Genomic DNA, 22,045 nt, shown 5'->3' on the forward strand with positions numbered 1-22,045 from the left:
CCCCCTTTGCTGGGCTTCCTGGGCTGTAATTTTTCCCTCTGTGTCATCCATCACAGACACAGCGTTGCTTGTGCAAATTAAAATGCACCTCAGAATAATAAAAAAGGGGCTTTCTCTGCCCCCCTCCTTTTCCTTCCCAGCAGCAACTCAACACAAAACATTTGTCTCCAGCAAGAGCAGGCACTTTAACTCTGTGTGTACCATTTCCAGTCCCATATAACCTTGTGGACTTATACAGGGGTACAAACACCTGGTTAAGGGGTTCTATTTTGCTCTACCAAGATAGAAATCAGAGAGGCGAGGAGCAGCTCCCTTAGGGCTGATGGCCTTAGGGTCCAGAGGCTCACAAGATGTGCTACCAAACCTATAAGATGGAGTAATAGCTCTAAGCCTGGTGGACTAGATGCTTTTGACTCCAAGCCGGCAAAGCCAAAAGTTTATCACTCTGGGTGGTCAAGACAGAGGCATATTGCTCTCAACAGAGAGCATCAATACCCAGCTAGAGTTATATAGTTCCTGAGCCTCATCTCCTTATCCCCTGTTCTCTCCATCTCTCCCTCCCTCCCTCCATCCCTCCCTTCCTCCCTCCCTCGTTCCCTCTCAAACTCTTCTAGTGATCAAGGCTTGCCGTTCTTTAGTCTTGGTTCTTCTCCTCACCTCTTTACAGACTTGGCTTCGACCATCTCAGCTCTCCACTGTTTCTCTTTCTCAATATTGCTGTCTTTCATAGTTTCTACCCTTGTCACTGCCCTATTTCTTTTCCTGTTGCTGTGATAAACTACTCTGACAAAGCAACTTAAGGAAGAAAGGTTTTATTTTAGCTCATGGTTCAATGTACGATTATTGTAGCAAGAAGTCAAGGAAACAGGAGCTTATAGTAGCTACATACACAGCCCGGAGAGTGACAATGCTCACACTCAGCTCCTTCTGCTCTTCTTTTCATTCCTTCCAGGATCCAACCCATGAAATGGTGGGCTCACAATTCAGATGGGTCAGCCCACATCAATTAACATAACCTCCACAGGCATGCTTCAAGATGGACCTTCCAAGTGATTCTAGTTGTCAGCACTAACTGTGACAGTCAGGATCTAGAATTCTTCAGGTTCCTCCTAGTGTTGCAACTCTGAATTCTGGGTGTCGGGGCCCTTAGCTCTGAGAGATTCTCTGACACTCTTCAACTGTCTCCTTGCTTCTGCTGTCAGGATTAGGGGCCTGGGAGTTTGCTCAACCTACTCAGCCCACAGATGCATGATAAAGACCACAGGCAGGCAAAAGTCCACACAGAAGAAGCTGTTACTGAACCTAACATTTCAACATTTGTTAGCACATAGGCGAGAAACCTCTTAGACCAGTCCTACAAGATTGAGGAATAGCCTGCTTACATACCTAGAAAAGGGGCCTCATACTCAGATTAAGTTCTTCCAAGCACAGCTCCACATTTGAATGGCTTCTACTTCCACCAATCACAAGCTTGGCATGTGAACCAATCACGAGCTTTTGATGAGTCACTAAGAAGGTGCTCCCATCTCTCCATCAGTGAGAATAACTGCAGGGTAAGTAGAGTCGTCTGTGGTCCACCAAAGTGTGTTCATCCAGGAGTGGAGTGTGTCAAAGCAAGCGCAAGTTGCCCCAAGCGCAAGTTGCTCTGACTCGACCAAGGCTTCTGTAGCAGGAGTCATCTGTGGGTTCATTGAGCCTTGCAACTGCAGTGGAGTTTCGTGGGGGGGGGGGGGGTCTGTAGGATGTTTGAAACCAGAGAAGGGATGGCTTGGCTGAATAGCTCCCTGCTCAGATCAGCTAGATAGAAGGGTCTGCCAGCTGTCAGAGGGTCAAATCAACCTGGCTTAGTAAGAATTTAAGGAAAGCTTACAGCAAAGATATAGCACTCTTAATATGCTTCCTGGTGTTCAACTCCTCAATTCTACCTATTGGCAGAATTGGGTTCTTCCATCTGTCTTAGAACCAGTGGCCAGTGGTCAGGGCTGAGGCAGCTGGAGAGCCACAGAGAAGGGCAACAGGCTCTCTAGACTTCACTCTGGCTTCTCAAATGTCAGATGCCAATCACAGCAAGTGGCACGAGTATTATAGGTATATGCCTGCTTTACTTTCTCTGGTGAGTCCCTTGAGGCTAGAGTGGTGCCTTATTCTGTTCTGTCTCCATAGTTCCAGTTCAGTGCTTGGTGTCAAAAGTCTAACAGTAAGCGTTTATATGTCTGCACCATAAAAGTGCTTCTGAAACCTCCTCACACATACCCCCCACACTCTCACATGTGCGTATGTATACACACTAAGTTTTACAGTAGAACATCTGCTTTGGGGACAACAGGATAAACATATTTCCCTCTTACTTCCATTAAGTATGACTGGAAGCCTTCAGCATTACATAGAAAGCAATCATGAGAAGAATCTGAAAGGTCGAAAGAAGGAGGCAGACAGGCTAGGGATGCCAGAACCCAAAGAACGGCATTGACGTGAGTTATCTGGGTTTCCTTCTTGCTTCTTATATTTCAGACTTGAAGCTGAAGGAGTCAGTAACCTGAAAACATCAGTGGGCACAGATTTTAGAAACACAAATAGGCAAACAAATCCCTAACCAGAGATTTGGGAAAGGCTAAAAGCAGAAAGACAGCCAGATACTACAGAAACTGAGGCCACACCCTTATCACCACCAGCAAAGAATACATGGGATAGCATAGACTCTTATCCTGGCTGGGCTATAAGAGACCTCATCTACCCACCAGTCTGATGCCAGAGAAGGCCATGTAGAGAGCCAGGACTTCCATTCCCACCAGTAGATAATGAACCCCTTGTTCTATGGAGTCACTAGAGGCCACAAGGAGAGTAGTAAGAAGATACCTAGCCAGAGACACCTATCCTCACCCAGTGAGCTGTTAGGAGAGGCCCAATGGGAGCCAGACTGTCCCACAAGGAAGTAATGAGGAACATTGTCTTCCATCCCTACCAGGCAGTAACAAGACAGCATGCCCTCTTCCTAGCTGTGGTGGTGTCATAAAAATAGCTAAAAGAGAAGGTTTCAATAAGATCCAGAGTTCCACAATATAAAACCCACTATGTCCAGGTTTCAATAAAAGTTATATGTGTTTGTTAGGGTTCGGACCTACAGCAACTCCCTCCCCAATGCAGCAGGGCCTCACAGTTCTGCAGGCCCCTGAGAATGCAGGAACTGAGTTAATGAACACCCTGATCTTGGAAGACAAGATCAACAGACTCCACCTTTTTGCCAAAGACCTGATTACTGCAAGGAGTCACTTCATCACAGCATGCTTCCTCTTTGATCTTAAAGGATGAACACCTTTGACCCAGATTCTGGCTGATGGAAGAGGACTGAAGGGGGCAGTTTGACAGAGGCTACTCTCTCCTGATAAGCCCTGGGCTCTCTCTCTCTCCCTCTCCTGCCTAACTTTTAAAAATATTTTCCTGCCTTCCGCATCCCCTGAAGCCCCTATAAAAGACCCCCAGCCAACAACCTGGGGAGAGGACAGCTTCTCCCTGAAAGGGAACTGTCTGGTGTGTGCTTTCTTCTGCTGATAAACTCTATCCTGCCAGAGTTCTTGTCTGTGACTTGATTCACCTACCCCAGTTTTACCTATCAATATGAGTATCTCAAATTGAATAGAAAGAGACAGTCCACACAGGTCAACACCAAAATTACAGAAAAAATTCAAATGTGGTGGTTTTATAATCCCAGCCCCATCCCTAGCACTCCTACAGTGAGATGAGAGGCAGAGACAGGCGAATCGGCCAGAAACTTGTATAGGTAACATAATGGCAGAAATAACAAGAGAGACCCTGCTTCAAAAACAAGGTGGAAGGAGAGAACCAACTCCTGACAAATTGTCCTCTGGTCCCCACATGCATGCAGTGGCACACGCATGCTCACAAAAATGAGCCAGCAACATGTCAGTAGGTTAATGTGCTTGTTATGTCAATCTGCCAACATGAGTTTGATCCCCAGAACACAAAGTAGAAGGATAAAACTGACTCATAAACATTGTTCTTTGACCTCTGCATGTATGCACAACACTCACATACCCACAGTCTCATACAGACATCATACACACACATACAATAATGAGAAATGAATTTTAAAATTATTTATAAAAAAGAATTAGCTGTAAAGGTCATAGACAGCCACCCAAAAATGCTTCAACAGACTTCCAGGGTTGGAGGGCAGATTGGAGACTGCCTCCATGTGACTTTATAGATGATAAAAGTGAAGATAACCAAGGACAGACTCTACTCTGAAGAATTTTCCTCTTCAGAAATAACAAGAATCACAAAGAGTTGATGGGACAACTGAAAACATGAAGAAACAGAAAGGTTTTGCAGTGAAAAGAAGAAAATGGCCCATGGGCCCAGCTCTGACTCCAGGGGGCAGGTGGTAAGCAAAAACACAATGAAATTCATCTCCCATAGACAAAAGAGAAAATTTCAAGGATAGAAGACAAGGTCAAGGAGTACTACATTCAGACGTCTGAAAAAAAATTAACGAGCATGGCCACAACTTTCAAGGACCCTGAGACATAATGAAGTGACAAAACCTGAGAACCCATGGGGAACAAGGAGCTGAGATACATACAACCCAAAGGCACAGAGAACATACTTCAATGAAACTATAGCAAAAGAACTCTCAAATCTAGGGAAAAATATGATTATCCGGATACAAGACAGATTTGAAACCCCAAATAGATAAGACCAGAAAAGAACTTGTCTACAGACATTATAGTGAAAATGCTGACTATACAATAAATAAACAATATTAAAAGCTACAAGAGAAATGTACAAACTCATTAGAATAACATTGGACTTCAGAAGAAATTTGAAAAGAAAAAAAAAAGGGATGGGGTGTCTGGAGAGACGGCTTATCGGTTAAGAGCACTGACTGCTCTTGCAGAGGATGCATGTTCAGTTCCCAGTACCCACATGGTGTCTAACTACCACCTGTAACTCCAGTTCCAGGGAATCCAGTGCCCACTTCTGGCCTCTACAGGCATTGCACACATGTTGTTCACTTATCTACATGCAGGCAAAACATTCATATACATAAAAAAAAGAAAGAAAAGAAAGAAACCTGAAAAGTCAGAAAACTATGGACTGATGTATTTCAAGCCCCAAGAGTAAATGACTGTCAACCATAACTACTACATCCAGCTAACTTATCTTAGAAACGATGGCGAGGGACTGGAGAGATGGCTCAGGGGTTAAGAGCACTGACTGCTCTTGCAGGTTTGATTCCCAGCACATGGTGGCTAACTGGTAACTCTAGTTCCAGGAGAACCAACAGCCCTCTTCTGACCTCTTTGGGCTTTGCACAACATGGGTGTACTTATGTACATGCATGCAATATACTCATGCACATAAAATAAAAATAATAAATAAAATACTTTTAAAACAATGGAGAAATAAAGAGCTTTAAGGCAAGCACAAAATAAAACAATTCATGACCACTAAAGCCAACATTACAGAAGATAGTTAAAAGAATTCTATACACAGAAGAGGAAGAGAGTCACAAACACAAAGGCTCAGGAAAGAATAAATTTTATAAGAATACACAAACAAATAAGAACTAAGAAATAATCAAATGTGCTCAGATGAGCAATCCAGCAAACCCCTAAATTGAAAAAGGCAGAACGAAAAGAACAAGTAGTATTTTAACCAATCAACAAAACACAGGAATCAGCAAATACCTCTCAGTTGTAACCCTAAACTTAAAAGGACTTAATTCTCCAATTAAAAGACCCAGATTATCAGATTGGATTTAAAAGCAAGACCCACTTGCTTGTTATCTGAAAGAAACACATCTCACTGGCAAAAATAACACAGACTGACATGAAAGGAAGAAGATAATAGACCAAGCAAATGGAAAGTAAGAACAAGAGAAGTAGTGATACTCACAAATGACAAAGTAGTCTTCAGGCCAAAATTAATCAGAACAGATAAAGAAGGTCATAACATACTAATAAATGGAACAATTCATTTAGAAGATATAATGGTAGCAAATATACATGCATAGAACATTGGTACACCTAATTTTATAAAGCAAACACTACTGGACATAAAGAAACTGGTAGGTGCAGACATAATAATAGGTGTGACTTCAGTACTCCATTCTAAACAACAGGCATATCATGCAGACAAGAAATCAACAAAGAAGCTTCGGAGTTAAACCACACCGTGGATTACCTTAACAGACACCTACAGAATACTCCATCCCAGAGTTATGGAATACACATTCTTCCCAGCCACCCATAGAAGTTTTTCTAAAATAGATCACATTTTATGTCATGAAGTAGTCATTTATTATTTAAAAATATCTCATTGAGCTGGGCGTGGTGGTGCATGCCTTTAATCCCAGCACTCAGGAGGCAGAGGCAGGCGGATCTCTGTGAGTTCAAGGCCAGCCTGGTCTACACAGTGAGTTCCAGGCCAGCTGGGGCTACAGGGAGACTCAAAACAGAGGCCAAAAGCATCAAGTCTCCTGGAGCTGAAGTTGCAGATGTTTGTGAGCTGCCTGACATGGGTGCTGGGAACCAAACTCTGCAAGAGCAGTGCACACTCTTAACTACTTAGCCATCTCTTCAACTCCAATAAAGCTAGTCTTAAAAAATACCAAAAAAAAAAAAAAAAACAAAAAAACTCAGAGCCAGGTGTGGTGGCATGTGCCTTTAATCCCAGCACTTGGGAGGCAGAGACAGGTGGATCTCTGTGAGATTGAGGCCAGTCTGGTTTTCATAGCATATTCCAGGTCAGCTGGGACTACAGAGAGATCCTGTCTCAAAAAAAAATCATATATCTTTTCAGCTTATAGTGAAATAAAACTATAAACCAACAATAACGGAACTATACAAACACATGGAAATCAAGTAACACCCTTTTTGGCTCTTTTCAGCTTATTGTATGAAAGAATTACAATAGTTCAAACTAAAAGTGGACCCCAATTGGTTATACTATATAAACAGTGAGATTTTTTTAACTTGTGACAAAGGATAGAAGAAATAAATCTGCTCATTGCAAGTAAATCCTCACTTCAATTTCAGAGAGCCACAGGAACTTAAACCCATGTACCTTTGGCTGGTCCTTACCCAGTCCAATCTGTCAGAACCGGCATATGTTCCTGTACTGGTTACCCCATAGTGGAATTACTTCTCCATATTCTGGATGCTCAATTACAGTAAAAGTGCAGGCAAATTTCTTCTTAAGCACTTTCATTAGTTTTGGGGGTTTTTTTTCTACTGTAATCATCAGTAATGCCTTGTACAGTAGTGAGGGTCTTCTTGTCATCTCTGTTGAATTCTTATATGGATAGAATCCTCGGTGCCAGCAGAAGGCAGACCGTCACCCTTGTTTGCATTAGCAAAGGGGTCAAAAGAATGAAGGTCTGAATAACAGACATATGATGGGATTCCTTTTCCTTGTTGGAAAAGACCTGTGGAAGATGGCTGCAGGAGAAGGCAAGGGTATGAGGAAGTGGATATGGAATCTGGGGAAATGGGGGAGGGGGGCTTGAGGGGAGGCAGCTGGCGCTCAGGAGAAACTCAGTGATGGGGAGTAATACACTTTTGAATGATCAATTGGTCATGAAGAAACGAGGAAGGAAATAAAAATTCTTCTACCCAAGTGAAGATGAAAAGACAACTTACCAGAACCTTTGGTATACCCAAAGAAGGAAGTTTTAATAATGTGTTCTTGCATTTAAAATTTTTTAAAAATCAGAGAGTATTCAAATAGCTTAATGATGCACCTCAGGGTCTTGGAGAAACAAGAACAAGCCAACCCCAAATTTAAAAGGAAAGAAATAAATACCAGTGCAGGAATTAATGAAATGGAGACTAAAAGAACATGAAGAAGAATCGGTGAAACAAAGTTAGGTTTTGTATTTTTACATGTATGAGTGTTTTGCCTGCGTGTGTCCAAGTGCACCTGTGTCATGCAGTGCCTGTGGAGGCCAGAAGAGGGCACTGGATTCCTTGGAACTGGAGTTATGAACAGTTGTTAGCTGCCATGTGGGTTGTGGGAACTGAACCCAGGTCCTCTGGAAGAGCACCCAGAGCTCTTAACTACTGAACCATCTCTCTGGCCCCCGAAGCTAGTTTTTGAAAAGACAAACAGGATTATCAAACACTTAGCTAAACTAACCGAAAGAAAGAAAACTCAAATTAATATAATTAAAGGGGAAAAAAGAGGCTTCATAATAGATAGCAAATGAAATTCACAGGATAGTCAGGGAACACTGTGAAAACTTATATTCCAATAAACTAGAAATGGAGAGGAAATGGATACATTCCCAGACCCATGTGACCTACCAAAATGAAATCAAGAACACAAACTAGGGGGAGAGCAATGGAAGGGAGGAGGAATGAGAGAAAAGTATGACAACATATACTACACATATGAAAATGCCCACATGGAACACGTTACTTTGAATGATAACCTAAAAGATTAATTTTAAAAGAGGACTGGAGAGATGTCTCTTGCAGAGGACCTGAGTTCAGTTCCCAGCACCCATGTCAGATGGACCACAATTGGCTGTAACTCCAGCTCCAGGGCATTCCACATCCTCTTCTGACTTCCATAGGTGTCTGCACTCATGCACATACTGACACACAGACACACGTGTGTACACATAATTTAAAATAAAAATAATTTTTAAAAAAAGAGTATTAATAAGTAATGAACCAAAATGTTTCTGTGCAGGTCAGAGCACTCTAGAAAACATGTTCACTCCTAAAACACACATATAAGTCATCAGATTGAAGCAGTATCACAAAAGGTCAGGGCCTGGGGAGATGGCTCAGTCAGTATAGTACTTGTCATGCAAGCTTGAGGGCATGAGTTCAGATTCCCAGCACCCACATACATAGGAAAATAGACAGACATGGTGGCACATGTCTGTAAGCTCAGTTCTGTGGAGATAAAGATGGGAGAATCCCTGGGGCTTGCTGGTCAGCCAGTCTACCCAAGGGTGAGCTCCAAGTTCAGCGAGAGACCATGTATCAAAAAAAAAAAAAAAGAAAAAAAAAAGGAAATTATGTGTATGCTTGTGCATGTGTGTGTGTGTGTATGTGTGTGTGTGTGTGTGTGTGTGTGTGCAGACATGAGTGCTAGTGCCTGCAAAGGCGAGAGAGAGAGAGAGAGAGAGAGAGAGAGAGAGAGAAAGAGAGAGAGACCAGCCCACTGTGAATTCCCACTGGAATTCACTGCTGAATTCCCTCATACCTTTAAAGAAAAATTAATAGCAGGGTCAGTGACTCAGTAGGTAAAGGTGCTAAACTGAGTTTAATTGCCAGAACTTACATAGTGGAAGCAGAGAACTGACTCCCACCAGATGTCAGCCTAAGGCTTCCACATGTATGAACACACATATACACAGCCCACTGTGAATTCCCACTGGAATTCACTGCTGAATTCCCTCATACCTTTAAAGAAAAATTAATAGCAGGGTCAGTGACTCAGTAGGTAAAGGTGCTAAACTGAGTTTAATTGCCAGAACTTACATAGTGGAAGCAGAGAACTGACTCCCACCAGATGTCAGCCTAAGGCTTCCACATGTATGAACACACATATACACACATATGTACATCACACAAACATATACAAAAATTAATTAATTAAAATAAATTTATACTTAAAAATGGAAAGGGAAGGAATACTATTAAACTCATTTTATGACGCCAGTATTTCTCATATAATAAAACCATATCATAGCTGGGTATGGTGGTGCACACCTTTAATCCCAGCACTTGGGAGGCAGAGAAGGAGGATCTCTGTGAGTTCAAGGTCAGTCTGGTCTACATAGTGAGTTCCAGACCAACTGGGGCTACGGGGAGCACTGGGTCAGCTAGAGAGAGGCAGATCCCTGGAACTCATTGGCCAGCCAGTCAAATTGATGAGCTCCAGGTTCAATGAGAGACCATGTCTCAAAACATAAGGTGAAGGGAGAAAAGTAATCAATAGTCCTCCCAATATGTAAAGCCTATGAATCACAATAATGACTGGACCAACAAAATATCCTTAATGGCACTTTTATCGTGGGGGGTGGGGGTAACCAACAGCCATCTAATTGGACTCAAGGCTCTCTCAATAGGAGGAAATTCATTCCTCATACAGTACACCTCACCAAATACCTGTGGCTGGAGAGGTCATAGACCCTAGAGGAGAATACACTATTGTCATTTACCTAAACCAATGCAATTTCCAACTACATTCTAAATACTTATCCTCATATCGACAGATAAGTGCAGCTCTCATCACTCATCAAAGAAGCTTCTTTTTGCAACAGATGGAGACTTTCACAGAGATCCACAACTGGTCAAAAATGCAGAAAAGAAGTGAACATGGGGTGCCCTGCCCCAATTGATAACATCTATGATGTAACTCCTACACCTAAGGCTCATGGTAAAGGGGGTGAAGATTATAAGAGCCAGACGACCACATGCCCACTGCTAGATAGTGTCTTCTAGACATGACAGGGATGCTGTGCCAGTGAAATCTCAGCGATATGGTTCCCTAAACAAGACATGCATAACGACAACACCAGTTGGCATGCCAATGTGGATAGGGGAAATTTCACAAGGTCCCACCAAGAGCTACGAAAATCCATCACTGTGGAGAGAGGAGAATCAGTTTTCTCCAAGGACAAGCATCCTGACAGGTTATCCAATCCCAAGTGGTCATCCCTAAACACATGTACATCCAAGCAACACTAAATGGACTCAGTAAATTGTGTGTATATACATATATGCATATTTGTAAAACAATAATTATAATAGCTAAATAATAAAGAAGAGATCATGAAATTGAGAGGGAGTGGGACAAGGGAAGAATTAGTGGGAAAGGGGGGTGGAAGTTATATAAATACAGTGCTCATGTATGAAATTCTCAAAATAAGTTTAAAAATATATATTAAAAATATAAATAAAATTTGAAATATATACATCATATTTTAAATATATATAATGGTGGAGCGCAACTAAAGAAGATACCTCAGCTGGGTGTGCTTTTGATCCCAGCACTTGGGAAGCAGAGGTAGGCGGATCTCTGAGAGTTCAAGGCCAACCTAGTCTACATAGTGAGTTCCAGGACAGCTGGGGCTACAGGGAGACCCTGTCTCAAAAAGACAAAAAAAAAAAAAGATACGTAACATTGACTGGGCCTGTTATTAGGATTTTTTTTAAAAAAAGATGAGATTTTGTTATATTAAAGGAAAACAACACAGAAGATTCAAATGCAAAAACGCACACACTCACACACACACACACACACACACACACACACGTCATATGCACCTGCACATGCAACACTACAAAAAAGTCAGCATACAAAAATCAGTAGCTTTTCTATACAACAATAACAAAACTCTGAGGAAAAAAAAATCAAGAAAATAACTCCCTTCACAATAACCTCAAAAATACCTAGAAGTAAACATAATCAAGGAAGTAAAAGGCCTCTACAAAACTTTAAAATGCTAAAGAAGGAAATTGAAGACATTAGGAGATGGAAAGACGGGCTGGAAATACAATTCAGTGATAGAGCACTTGCCTAGCATGTGTGAGTTCCAAGCTTCAATCCCAGTACCATAAAAGGGGGAAAAAAGAATGCCTAGAAGATAGAAAGACCTCCATGCACATGGATTGGCAGAATTAATATTGTGAAATGGCTATATTACCAAATGTGACCTACAGGTTTAATAGAATCTCCATCAAAATTCCAATGGTATTCTTCGCAGAAAAAAGCAGGCCTAGGGCCAGGGAGATGGCTCAGTGATTAACAGCACTCGCTGCTCTTGCAGAAGACTCAGGTTCAAATCCCAGCACCCACATGGTAGCTAACAACCATCTGTAACTCCAGTTCCAGGGGGAATCCTATGCCCTCTTCTGACATCCACAGGTATTGCATGACATGGGTGCACTTATACACATGCAGGCAATACAGTCATATGCATAAAATAAAAATAATAAAATATTTTTTTAAAGCAGTCTTAAAATTCACACAGAAACACATGTGAAATATCATACTACCTGATCTCAAATTGTACCACAGAGCCATAGTAACAAAAGCAGTGCTGGTACAAAAACAGACACACGGACCAGTAGAGTGGAACAGATGACCCAGAAATAAACCCACATAGCTAAGTCCCCTGACTCACAGAGGTACCAAAAGCCCACTAGAGAAAAGATACCCTCCTCAACAAATGGCACTGGGAAAACTGGATCTCCACATGAAGAATGAAATTTGATTTTTCACCCTGTCCAAAATAGATCAAAGACCTTAATGTAAGCCTTGAAACTGATAGAGGAAAACATACGGAAAATGTTTCAAGATATGGGCACAGGCAAGGAAAAGATTTCAATAACCCAGAACTAATGTTAGGAGAATTAATAAATGGGATGGTATGAAATCAAGAAGCTTCTGCTCAGAAAAGGCAATGAACAGGGGGAGAAAAGGCCTACAAAATGGGGGGAAAATCTTTGCCAGATACACTGGCATACTGAGTGGGGATTAGTATTCAGACCACGTAAAGAACTCAAAAAATTAAACACACGGCCACAAAACCCTAAATCATCCAATCTGTTCATGTTCAGGAACTACCACTGTGATCCAAGTGAGAGAAATGCCAGAGGGTGCAGTGTGGCCATTATGGGCATCACCCAGCCAAGGCCTTCCCAGTGCCCAGCGGAAGGAATAAAGTCAAAGGAGCCATAAGGAATCAAACATGGAGCTTTTATGAGAGGAGAGAAAAGGGAGATGGAGAGAGAGGGAAAGAGAAGTGGAAATTGCCATTATTCTTAATCATCACATGGTACATTAGAATAATACAACTATTCACAGGATTCTAATTGAGCTTAATGAAGAGTAATGAATATAAGGAAGTCTGGAATCTTTGTGTTTTGTTTCAGCTTATTGATTTGAGACAGGGTCTCATGTAGCCTAGGCTGGTCTCAATTTGCTGTGTAGTCAAGGTGGGCCTTAAACTCCTGTTCTTCCTGCCTCCACCTTCCAAGTGCTGGAATTACAGGTGTGTACCACCATGCCCAACTTTGAACATGGTCTTGTGTGATGCTCAGACCCCAAGCAGGGAAGGATAAGGATTCCATTTCCCACCAGGAGCCCTGGGTCAGTTGGCATCCAGATATATCTGCTGATGAGGGTGTTGGATAGGCTTATCTGGGGGACCATGCTGATGACTCTGGCAGGCAGGAGTGGCACCAGCAGAGGACACATTTTGTAAACTGTAAGGTAGGTGACCTGGGTGTGGTCACTCTGTAAACCCATGAAAAGACCCATTGCTGCTGTTAGGTGGACAGTGTTGGCTCAAGGGCAGTTCCTGAGGTCCTGTAAACACTGACCCACCTGGCACAAACTACAGACAAGAGGCTTCACCCAAGTAATAGGTATCACATATGCCAGGGCATGATCACTGGTATGGGATCTGGGAGTCACAGACAGACATAGCATGCTACCAGAGGACCTCAGAATTCATGGATCCCCCAGTGGCTATTCTTGTGTTCTCTCTCTCTCTCTCTCTCTCTCTCTCTCTCTCTCTCTCTCTCTCTCAGTATCATATACTACAAGCTGATCTCAAAGTTGCTATGTAGTGGAAGATGACCTTGCACTCTCATTCTTCCTGCTCTGAGTCCCCTCCCAGCTCCCAATCCCTGTTTTCCAATTAAAAACCTCCTTGGTGTGAGATATGGAGCTTAACAAACTCGTGATGCCCACAGATACCTCCTGGATTCAGGTGACATTGACCTCAAGCTGCAGGTATGATCTGGGGAAGACGAGTTTTACCAGAGCAGCCATGCATGACAGCTTGTTCTCAGGAAGGGGAGGTGCTTGATACCTAGGACCACATCAGATCCGTTAAGGATTGCCACTGGAGGACTCTGTTCCAGGGTCTGATTGGCTAAGCTCAGGTCTTGACCACACCCAATGGAGGAGGGTGGGCAGGATAATTGATAACCTCACTGCTTTCCAAAGAAAGAGGATAAGTGAGGGAACTGTTATTACAGAGTGCTATAATCCCAACACTTGGGAGATGGAGGTAAGGGGATCAGGAGTTCAAGGTCAGCCTCGATTATACAGGGAATTGAAGACCAGTCTGTCTCTAAATGTATAAATAAATGAATAAATAAGTAAATAAAAAATAAAGTGAAAGAAGTGGTATCCCGTATCAAGGAGTGCCTGAATGAGACAGCTGAAGTTGGTTTAGAGTTCATTTACCCAACCCCGCAAGTTAGGGATTAGAACACCAGGACCCAGAGATGCCTATTCCCTAAAGTGACAAAGCTAAGCTCAAAGTCAGCCAGGTTCCCTGGCTCTCAGAGAAGGCCTGATTCCTCACATTCTAGCTTCTTATGACTCAAAACAAGCACAGCTAGGTCCCTGGGGCCTCTTGTCACATCACCTCAGCAGGTGAGCTTCAGTGGACTGCTTCTCAGAGCATCTTTTTGCTTTAACAAATCAGTCCTCTGTGAAAGGGGGCAAGACAAAACCCCCTCAACACAATCACAACACACACACCCCATCAGGATGACCCCAGGCGTGGAAGGAACCAGTAGAGCCACACAAGACCACTGTTGTCATGGGTGGGGCATTGCAGACAGCAGCTTAGGTCCCCTTACCAACCCCAAGATAACCATCTACTCAGTTTCAAGGAAGATGAATTGTGCTGTCGACTCTGAGCACAAGGAGACAGAGAGTCTCTGCCTCTTCCAAACCGAGGGCACTGCCTGGTGCCCCAGCTGGCAATGTGTGGCTGCATCACTCCGACAGCATGAAGGATGCTTGGTTTTGTTCCCAGCACTGTTATCGTTTATCATCCTCTTGTAAGAGTTGGCACTCTCCACCTGTTCCCTCTTCTTCTCACTCTCCACCCCCACCTTCCATCCAACCTCCCCATTCTGTCTGCTTCCCTCATCCCAAAGGAACCCCCTCATATTTACCCCCAGAGGAAACTCTCCCACTTGGAGACCTCACAATTGAATCCAACCCCTATACATCTGTCACACAGCTCCTTTGGATGAAATGCAGCGCTTCCCGTATCGGATGGTGAAAACATCACTTACAAGTCTTGGCCTTCAAAGACCTTGCTTCACAGCCAGGAAACAACTACGAAGTCCTAAGTAGATAGAGTAGAAGTCTCATCACAGTGCCTTTGCACAAGACACAGGCATGTCCAAAGAGCCAGGGAGAAGCAACATGTATGTGAAGGACAGCACTGAAAGAATGGAGGCCTGTGAGTAGAGGACGGGGCGGGGGGAAGGATGTAGGGACAGAGAGGGAGCCCACAGGGGGACAAGGAGAACATCAAATATTTTGGGGAGAAAATGACTGAGAACACTAAGGAACAGATGAAGTTGCAGCTGGAAGAGAAGTTATGCATTTGAGCTAAGTCGATGGCGAGAGGGGAGACACGTGTGGAACATAATGAGAGAAAATACAATTACCCAACAAAGCCCCCAAAGGGACTTATTTTTTAATTAATTAATTTTTAAAATCTTCATGCAAGTATTCATTGTGTGGTGAGCATATTCATCACCAGAACCCCCCCAACCCTCCTCTTCTTATCCTTCCTGTTGTCCCCCTCGTTCCTGTGAGGTGTTTTTGCCTCTATTTTCATACCATAGATACATACATGATTTCATATATCTATATAAAATGCAGGGCCCACAAGTGAGAGAGAACGTGATATGTGTCTTCCCAAGCACGGCTGAATTCACTTAATCTGATTATCTCCAATTGTATTCATTTTCTTTCAAATGACATCATTTCATTCTTCTTTCTGGTTGAAAACAATTCCATAGCTTATATACACCACATTTTCCTTATCCATTCCTTTGTTGTTGTTCAGCTACTGTGAATCGTGCTATAGTGAACATTGCTGTGTGTCAGTTATTTTTGGCAACTTGACACACACCTAGACACACCTGGGTAGATGGAATCTCAATTGAGGAACTTCCTCCATGAGATTGGCCTGTGGGCATGTCTGTGGGTCATTTACTTGATGTAGGAGGGCCCAGCCCACTGTGGGCAGTGTCATCCCTGGGCAGGTGGGTCTGGGCTGCATAAGAGAAGTAGCTGAACGAGTCAGAGGTGAGCCAGTAAGCAATGTTCCTCCATGGTTTCTGCTTCAGTTCCTGCCTCTAGATTCCTGTCTGGGCTTCCCTCAATGATAGACTATAAGCTTTAAGATGAAATAAATCCTTTCCTCCCCAAGTTGATTTTGGTCAATGTTTTATTACAGCAACAGAAATCAGACTAGAAGGATATGCTAGCATATCTGTGATAAGTTGACTTGGAATCCTCTAGGTAAATAACCACCCAGGAGTGGTTGGGCACTATGGAAGATCTTTTGTTAGTTTTTTGAGAAACTTCCATACTGGTTTCCATACTGGCTGGACTATTTTACATTCTCATTAGCAACATATAAAGGTTGTCTTTGGAGCTGGAGTGGTGACTCGGCAGTTAAGAGCACTGGCTGCTCTTGCAGGAGACTTGTGTTTGATTCCCAGCGCCCACAAGGAGGCTAACAATTTTCTGTAACTCCAGTTCCAAGGGCTCTGATGCCCTCTTTTGTCCTCCGCAGGAACTTCACTTACATACATGCAGATATAACACTCACACATAAAGTTTAAAAAAAAATTAAAAAATTTTTAAAGATTGCCTTTGTCCACAGCCTTGCCAGCATTTGTTTTGCTATTTGTCTTACAATAGCTGCCATTCTAAGCAGGATGAGACCTCAGTATAATTTTGGTTTGCATTTATCTGAAGGCTAGTGCACTGAACAGTTTTTAACTCTGTGTGTGAGAGAGATGTATGTGTGCATGTGGGTATATGTGCATGTATGTGTACATGTGTATGAAGGCCTGATGTTGACATCTGGTGAATTTCCTTGGTTGAGCACCATCTTTTTTTTCTTTTTTTTTTTTTTGAGTCACGATCTCTCACTGAACCAGACGCTCATCAATTTGATGAGGCTGGCCAGCCAGTGAGCATCAGGGATCTGCTTGTCTCTGGCTCCCGAGAGTGGGAGTTACAGGCGCAAGCCCCCATACCTGGATTTTTGCATGGGTTCTGGGGATATGAACTCAGGTCTTTGTGCTTGTACTGCAGGCATTACCAACTGAACCATCTCTCCCGCTGTGAATATTTTCTCGTATGTTTATTTGCCATCTGTATTTCATCTTTTGAGAATTATCTGTTCATTCCTTAGCCCATTTGTTGATTGGGATATTTGATTTCTTTCCTTTTTCAATTCTTTGTATGCTCTAGATATTAATCCTGCTGGGCATGGTGACGCACGCCTTTAATCCCAGCACTCTTGAGGCAGAGGCAGGTGGATCACTGTGAGTTGAAGGCCAGCCTGGTCTACATAGTAAGTTCCAGGCCAGCTGGGGCTACAGGGAGATCCTATCTCAAAAAGTTAAAAATAAAATAGGTATTAATCCTGCAAAAAAGACAGTTGAGACAGGTCAGGAGGGAGGGCGAGCTGGCTGTGGAGGAAAATCAAAATACATTTATTTCAAGAACAGGTAGTCAGAAATAGAAATAAGGGAGGGAAGTGGGCTCCTTTTACGACTGAACAATTAGATGTGCAAAAACAAATGAGATGGATTGTTTAAGGGCTCAGTTGCCAGAGTCAGCAACTATCAAAGCAGATCAGTGAAACTTGACTTTCAGATATATAATACATAAGCCCATACAGTATCAGAACACACTTTACTAAAAACATATTTATCATTTATCTGAAATTCAAAGTTGACTGGCCTCGCACTGTTAACTGGTGGCTCACACCTATAATCCCAGCACTTGGGAGGCTGAGGCAGGAGAATGGGAAGTTCTAATGCTAGTGAGTTTTGGGCTGTTGAGATGGCTCAGAGGGGTAAAGGTGCTTGCTACCTAGCCTAATAACCTGAGGTCAATCCCTAGGACCTACAAGTTAGAAGGAGAGAGCCAACCCCCATAAATTGTTCTCTGACTTCCACATGTGCACTGTAAAATGCCCACACACATATATAAACATACATATCACACACACACACACACACACACACACACACACACACACACACGAACACGAACACATACAAACATACATAAAATAAATTTAAAAAAAAATAGTGGGAAGCCTGGCGTGGTGGCACATCTGTAGTCCCAGCCCTTGGGAGGCAGAGGCAGGTGGATCTCTGTGAGTTCAAGGCTAGCCTGGTCTACATAGTGAATTCCAGGCCAGCTGGGGCTACAGGGAGACCCTGTTTCAAAAAGACCAAAAAAAAAAAAAAGTGAGTTGCAGGCCAGCCCGAGCTACAGTAAGATCCTGTCTCAAAAAGAAGGCTGGACGCATGGCTTAGCAGTTAAGAGCCTGTACTGCTCTTGCAAAGGACCCAAGTTCAGTTCCTAGCCCCGTTAGGCCACTCGCAGCTGCCTATAACTCCAGCTGGAGGATCCCATGCCTTCTTCTGGTTTCCACAGTTACTGCACTCACATATAAACATAATTTAAAATAAATCTTTAAAACAACCAAAAGAACTATATGGCCTCATGAATTTATCTGGAGAGGTTCCCAGGCTAATGCATTCTTGTCTCTGAAGGCCATGGCTTGTGGATTGATTACAATTTCAGATGGCAGCCTTGGATGGAAGAGCCCAGGGACTGCAGCCTAGCACTCAAGTTCACCGTTTTTCCTAAGGTCAAGGGGCCTGCCTCCTCCACACTCTGAGGGAAGGCTTTTGACTCTCTGTCCCTGAGCCAGTAGCAGCTTGCCTGTCCTTTACACTAACAGCATCAGTTCCATCCTGAACTCAAGGTCTGGGGGTAGTGCTGTAGGTGACCATTGGACACAGATATGAACTGCCAAGTCATCTACCTAGGGCAGACTGTCAGCCCTACAGCCCCTTATCAAGCCTCTGTAGTATGTTGTTGCCTGCCCTGTACGGTTCCCCAAGTACACTGCTGTCACCCCCTCAACACACCTGATTAGGGGATCCTGTGACTTACCAGGCTTCTCTTCCCCAGGGTTGGAATTTGCATAGAGTGATGGATGCTGAGATGTCATCTAAACACAGCGGCACTTTGCATATTAAACAAAGCAATTTCCAGGGAAAGCTGGGAGAGCTTAGTCTCCTTCCAGGAATGCTTCCTCTAAACCAAAGTCCCTCTCCTTTAGGTAGCACTTTCCCCACCTGTCCTGGGGCTCTCCCTCTACTGGTCTCTGATCTTACCCTATCACAGCGACATCAGTGTGGCTACATGGGACACAGGATAAAGGACATAGGTCCCTCAAGGACCTTTAAGATGATGAAAAAATCATCACCATAATATTGACCCATGATGTTAGGTTTAATGTTTTCTCTTAAGATGAGTAGCAAGAATAAAGTTGGACGTCCCTATCTTTGTTCCCAGTAATGGGATCTGAAGGTAGAAACAACGTTTGAACTCAGTTACTTCAATGGAGCATCGCTTAGGGTAAAGGCACTTAACCACCAACCTGGTACAGCAGTGCCTCCTCCAGGGTCCTTGATGTTGTAGTGCACATAGAATTATGTTCATGAACTGTCCAGGAGCCCAAGGCAGGAGCCTGGAGGCAGGATCTGGAGCACAGACCATAGAGGAGCGCTGCTTACTGGCTTGCTTCCCTGTCACACCCCCAGCCTGCTTTCTTATGCAACACAGGCCTACCCACCCAGGGGTGGCACCACCTACAGTGGGCTGGGCCCTCCCACATCACTCAACACTCAACAATCAAGAAGGTGTCCCATGGACATGGCCACAGGCCAGTCCAATGAAGGCAATTCCCCAATTGAGGCTCCCTCAACCCAGGTGTGTCGAGTTGACACTAAAGCTATCCAGCACAATTGACCCCTTGTCAATTTGACACACAATCACTATTAAACCATAACCTTTCCAATTCTTGTCCCCAAAACATGATGTTAACATTAATATCGCAGCATAAGACAGTACAACCTTAAAAACCCTACAGTCCTTAAAAAAAATCCAAACACTTAAAAGTCCATAGTCTCTTTTAATAGTCTCTTAACTGTGGGTGGGCTTCTGTAAAATCCAAAACAAGTACTGTTTTATTTCAAAGGGAAGAATCAGGCACACCTAAACAAAACCAAAGTCTAGCAAAGTAGCTTGAGGCTGGACATCTGGGATTCACTCACGATCTTCTGGGCTCCAAAAGTTCTGGCAGCTCCACTTCTCTGACTCTGCAGTCCACAGCACACACAGCTCATCTCACAGACACAGGTAGCTCCATTCCACACCTACTGCTGTCCTGGTGGTCATCCCATGGTCCCAGCATCTCCAAAAAAGCTGGGGTCTCCACTGAAACTGAGGCCACACCTTCACCAATGACCTCTTCTTGCCTCTTGGGGTGTAAAGCCCCAGATTCTCTCCATGACCCCTTCAATCCTGGGGTTTTCACTGCAACTGAAGCGTACTTTCACCTATGGGCTTTCCTGGCCTCTCAGAGTGCCAAGCCTCAGCTGCTCTCTGTGACCCCTTCATGCTTTCAACACCAGAACTATGCAGGAGACTCTTATACATTACCAAGCTCTGCTTCCAGCTTGAGATAGAGGCTTGGGTCCCCTCTGTGTGCTGGCCCTGAGAAAATACCTCCCAGAAGACGTCACCACAATGATGCTGGTCTCTTGTTACTTACAGCTGATTTTTCAGCCCTAGCTAACCAGCATCAATTGTCCCAGTAGCGCAAAGGTTTTACTTCAGGTTCTAGTCTCTTCTTAATCAACGCTGATTCTTCAGCCCCAGCCGACCAGAACCCACAGATTCTCAATTCAAAATATCACACGAATAGCCCTGATAGTCTCTGCTTTCCTTTGAAGCTTCATAAGCCAGGCCTCCATCGTCCGCAACTCTTTCAGCAAAACTATTCCAAGCTTTACAGCAACAAACTGAGCACTCAATGGCTTTTCCAGCCCAAAGTTCCAAACACTTCCATAATCCTCCCCAAAACAAATAGGTCAGGTCTGTCACAGCAATACCCCACTCTCTGATACCAATTTCTGTCCTAGTTTGTTTCTTCATTGCTGTGACAAAATACTCTGACCAATACCAATTTGGGGAGGAAAGGGTTTATTTAGCTTACATAATCCAGGTCACGGTTCATCCATGAGCCCAAGGTAGGAACTCAGGGCAGGAACCTGGAGGCAGGAGCTGGAGCACAGATCATAGAGGAGTGCTGCTTACTGGCTTGCTCTCTTGCCCGCCCCCCAGCTTGCTTTCTTATGTGACACAGGCCCACCCACCTGGGGGTGGCACCACCCACAGCAGGCTGGGCCCTCCCACATCACTCAACAATCAAGAAGGTGCCCCACAGATATGGCCACAGGCCAGTCCAATGAAGGAAATTCCTCAATTGAGGCTCCCTGAACGCAGGTGTGTCAAGTTGACACTAAAGCTATCCAGCACATGTCCCCTCCATGCTTCCTACCTGCCCTGCTGGAAATGCCTGTGAGGCCACATGGCCTGTGTGGCCTCATTGTAACAGAGAAGGTTGGGAAGAGGGGGGGACTCTTGTTCAGTGGCTTCTATACACCTGATCCTTTCAGTGATGAGCCAGAATTGTGGCATGGGGTTAAAAGAAGAGACTGACTGAGTTTGTAATAGTCTGGCACCAACCTGACCTTTATAACCTTAAAGAAGTTGATTATCCTCCCTGAGCTCTGATCCTCTCATAAAGTAAAGCCCTGATCATTACACCAAACAAGTCTAAGCCATGTCAGTCTCTCTTCCATGAACCTCACCTGGCTCCCTCTGCTCCTTCAGGTCTCAGCCTCATCCTGTGTCCCCAGGGTTAATGTCCCTGGACAACCATTCCCATCACCATGACACCAAAGTCAGGTCAGCTCCTTGCTTCATGTTCCTGCATGGTGCAGGAAGTCTCCTGTGTAAGATACATTTGTAAATTCCTGGTACCTTTCTGTCTTCCCTGTGAAACTATAAGCTCTCACCCACTCCCAATACCTAGCCTGAGCCTGGGAATGAATGAATGAATGAATGAATG

General features: G+C 43.8%; 1 pseudogene; it reads right to left on the reverse strand.

Moving 5' to 3' along the window:
- Positions 1-7,026: 7,026 nt before the first annotated feature.
- Positions 7,027-13,197, reverse strand: LOC103739843 (annotated as a pseudogene).
- Positions 13,198-22,045: the final 8,848 nt, after the last annotated feature.

The sequence above is a fragment of the Nannospalax galili genome, unplaced genomic scaffold (assembly GCF_000622305.1).
Source record: "Nannospalax galili isolate Female #2095 unplaced genomic scaffold, S.galili_v1.0 scaffold330, whole genome shotgun sequence".
Taxonomy (NCBI): domain Eukaryota; kingdom Metazoa; phylum Chordata; class Mammalia; order Rodentia; family Spalacidae; genus Nannospalax; species Nannospalax galili.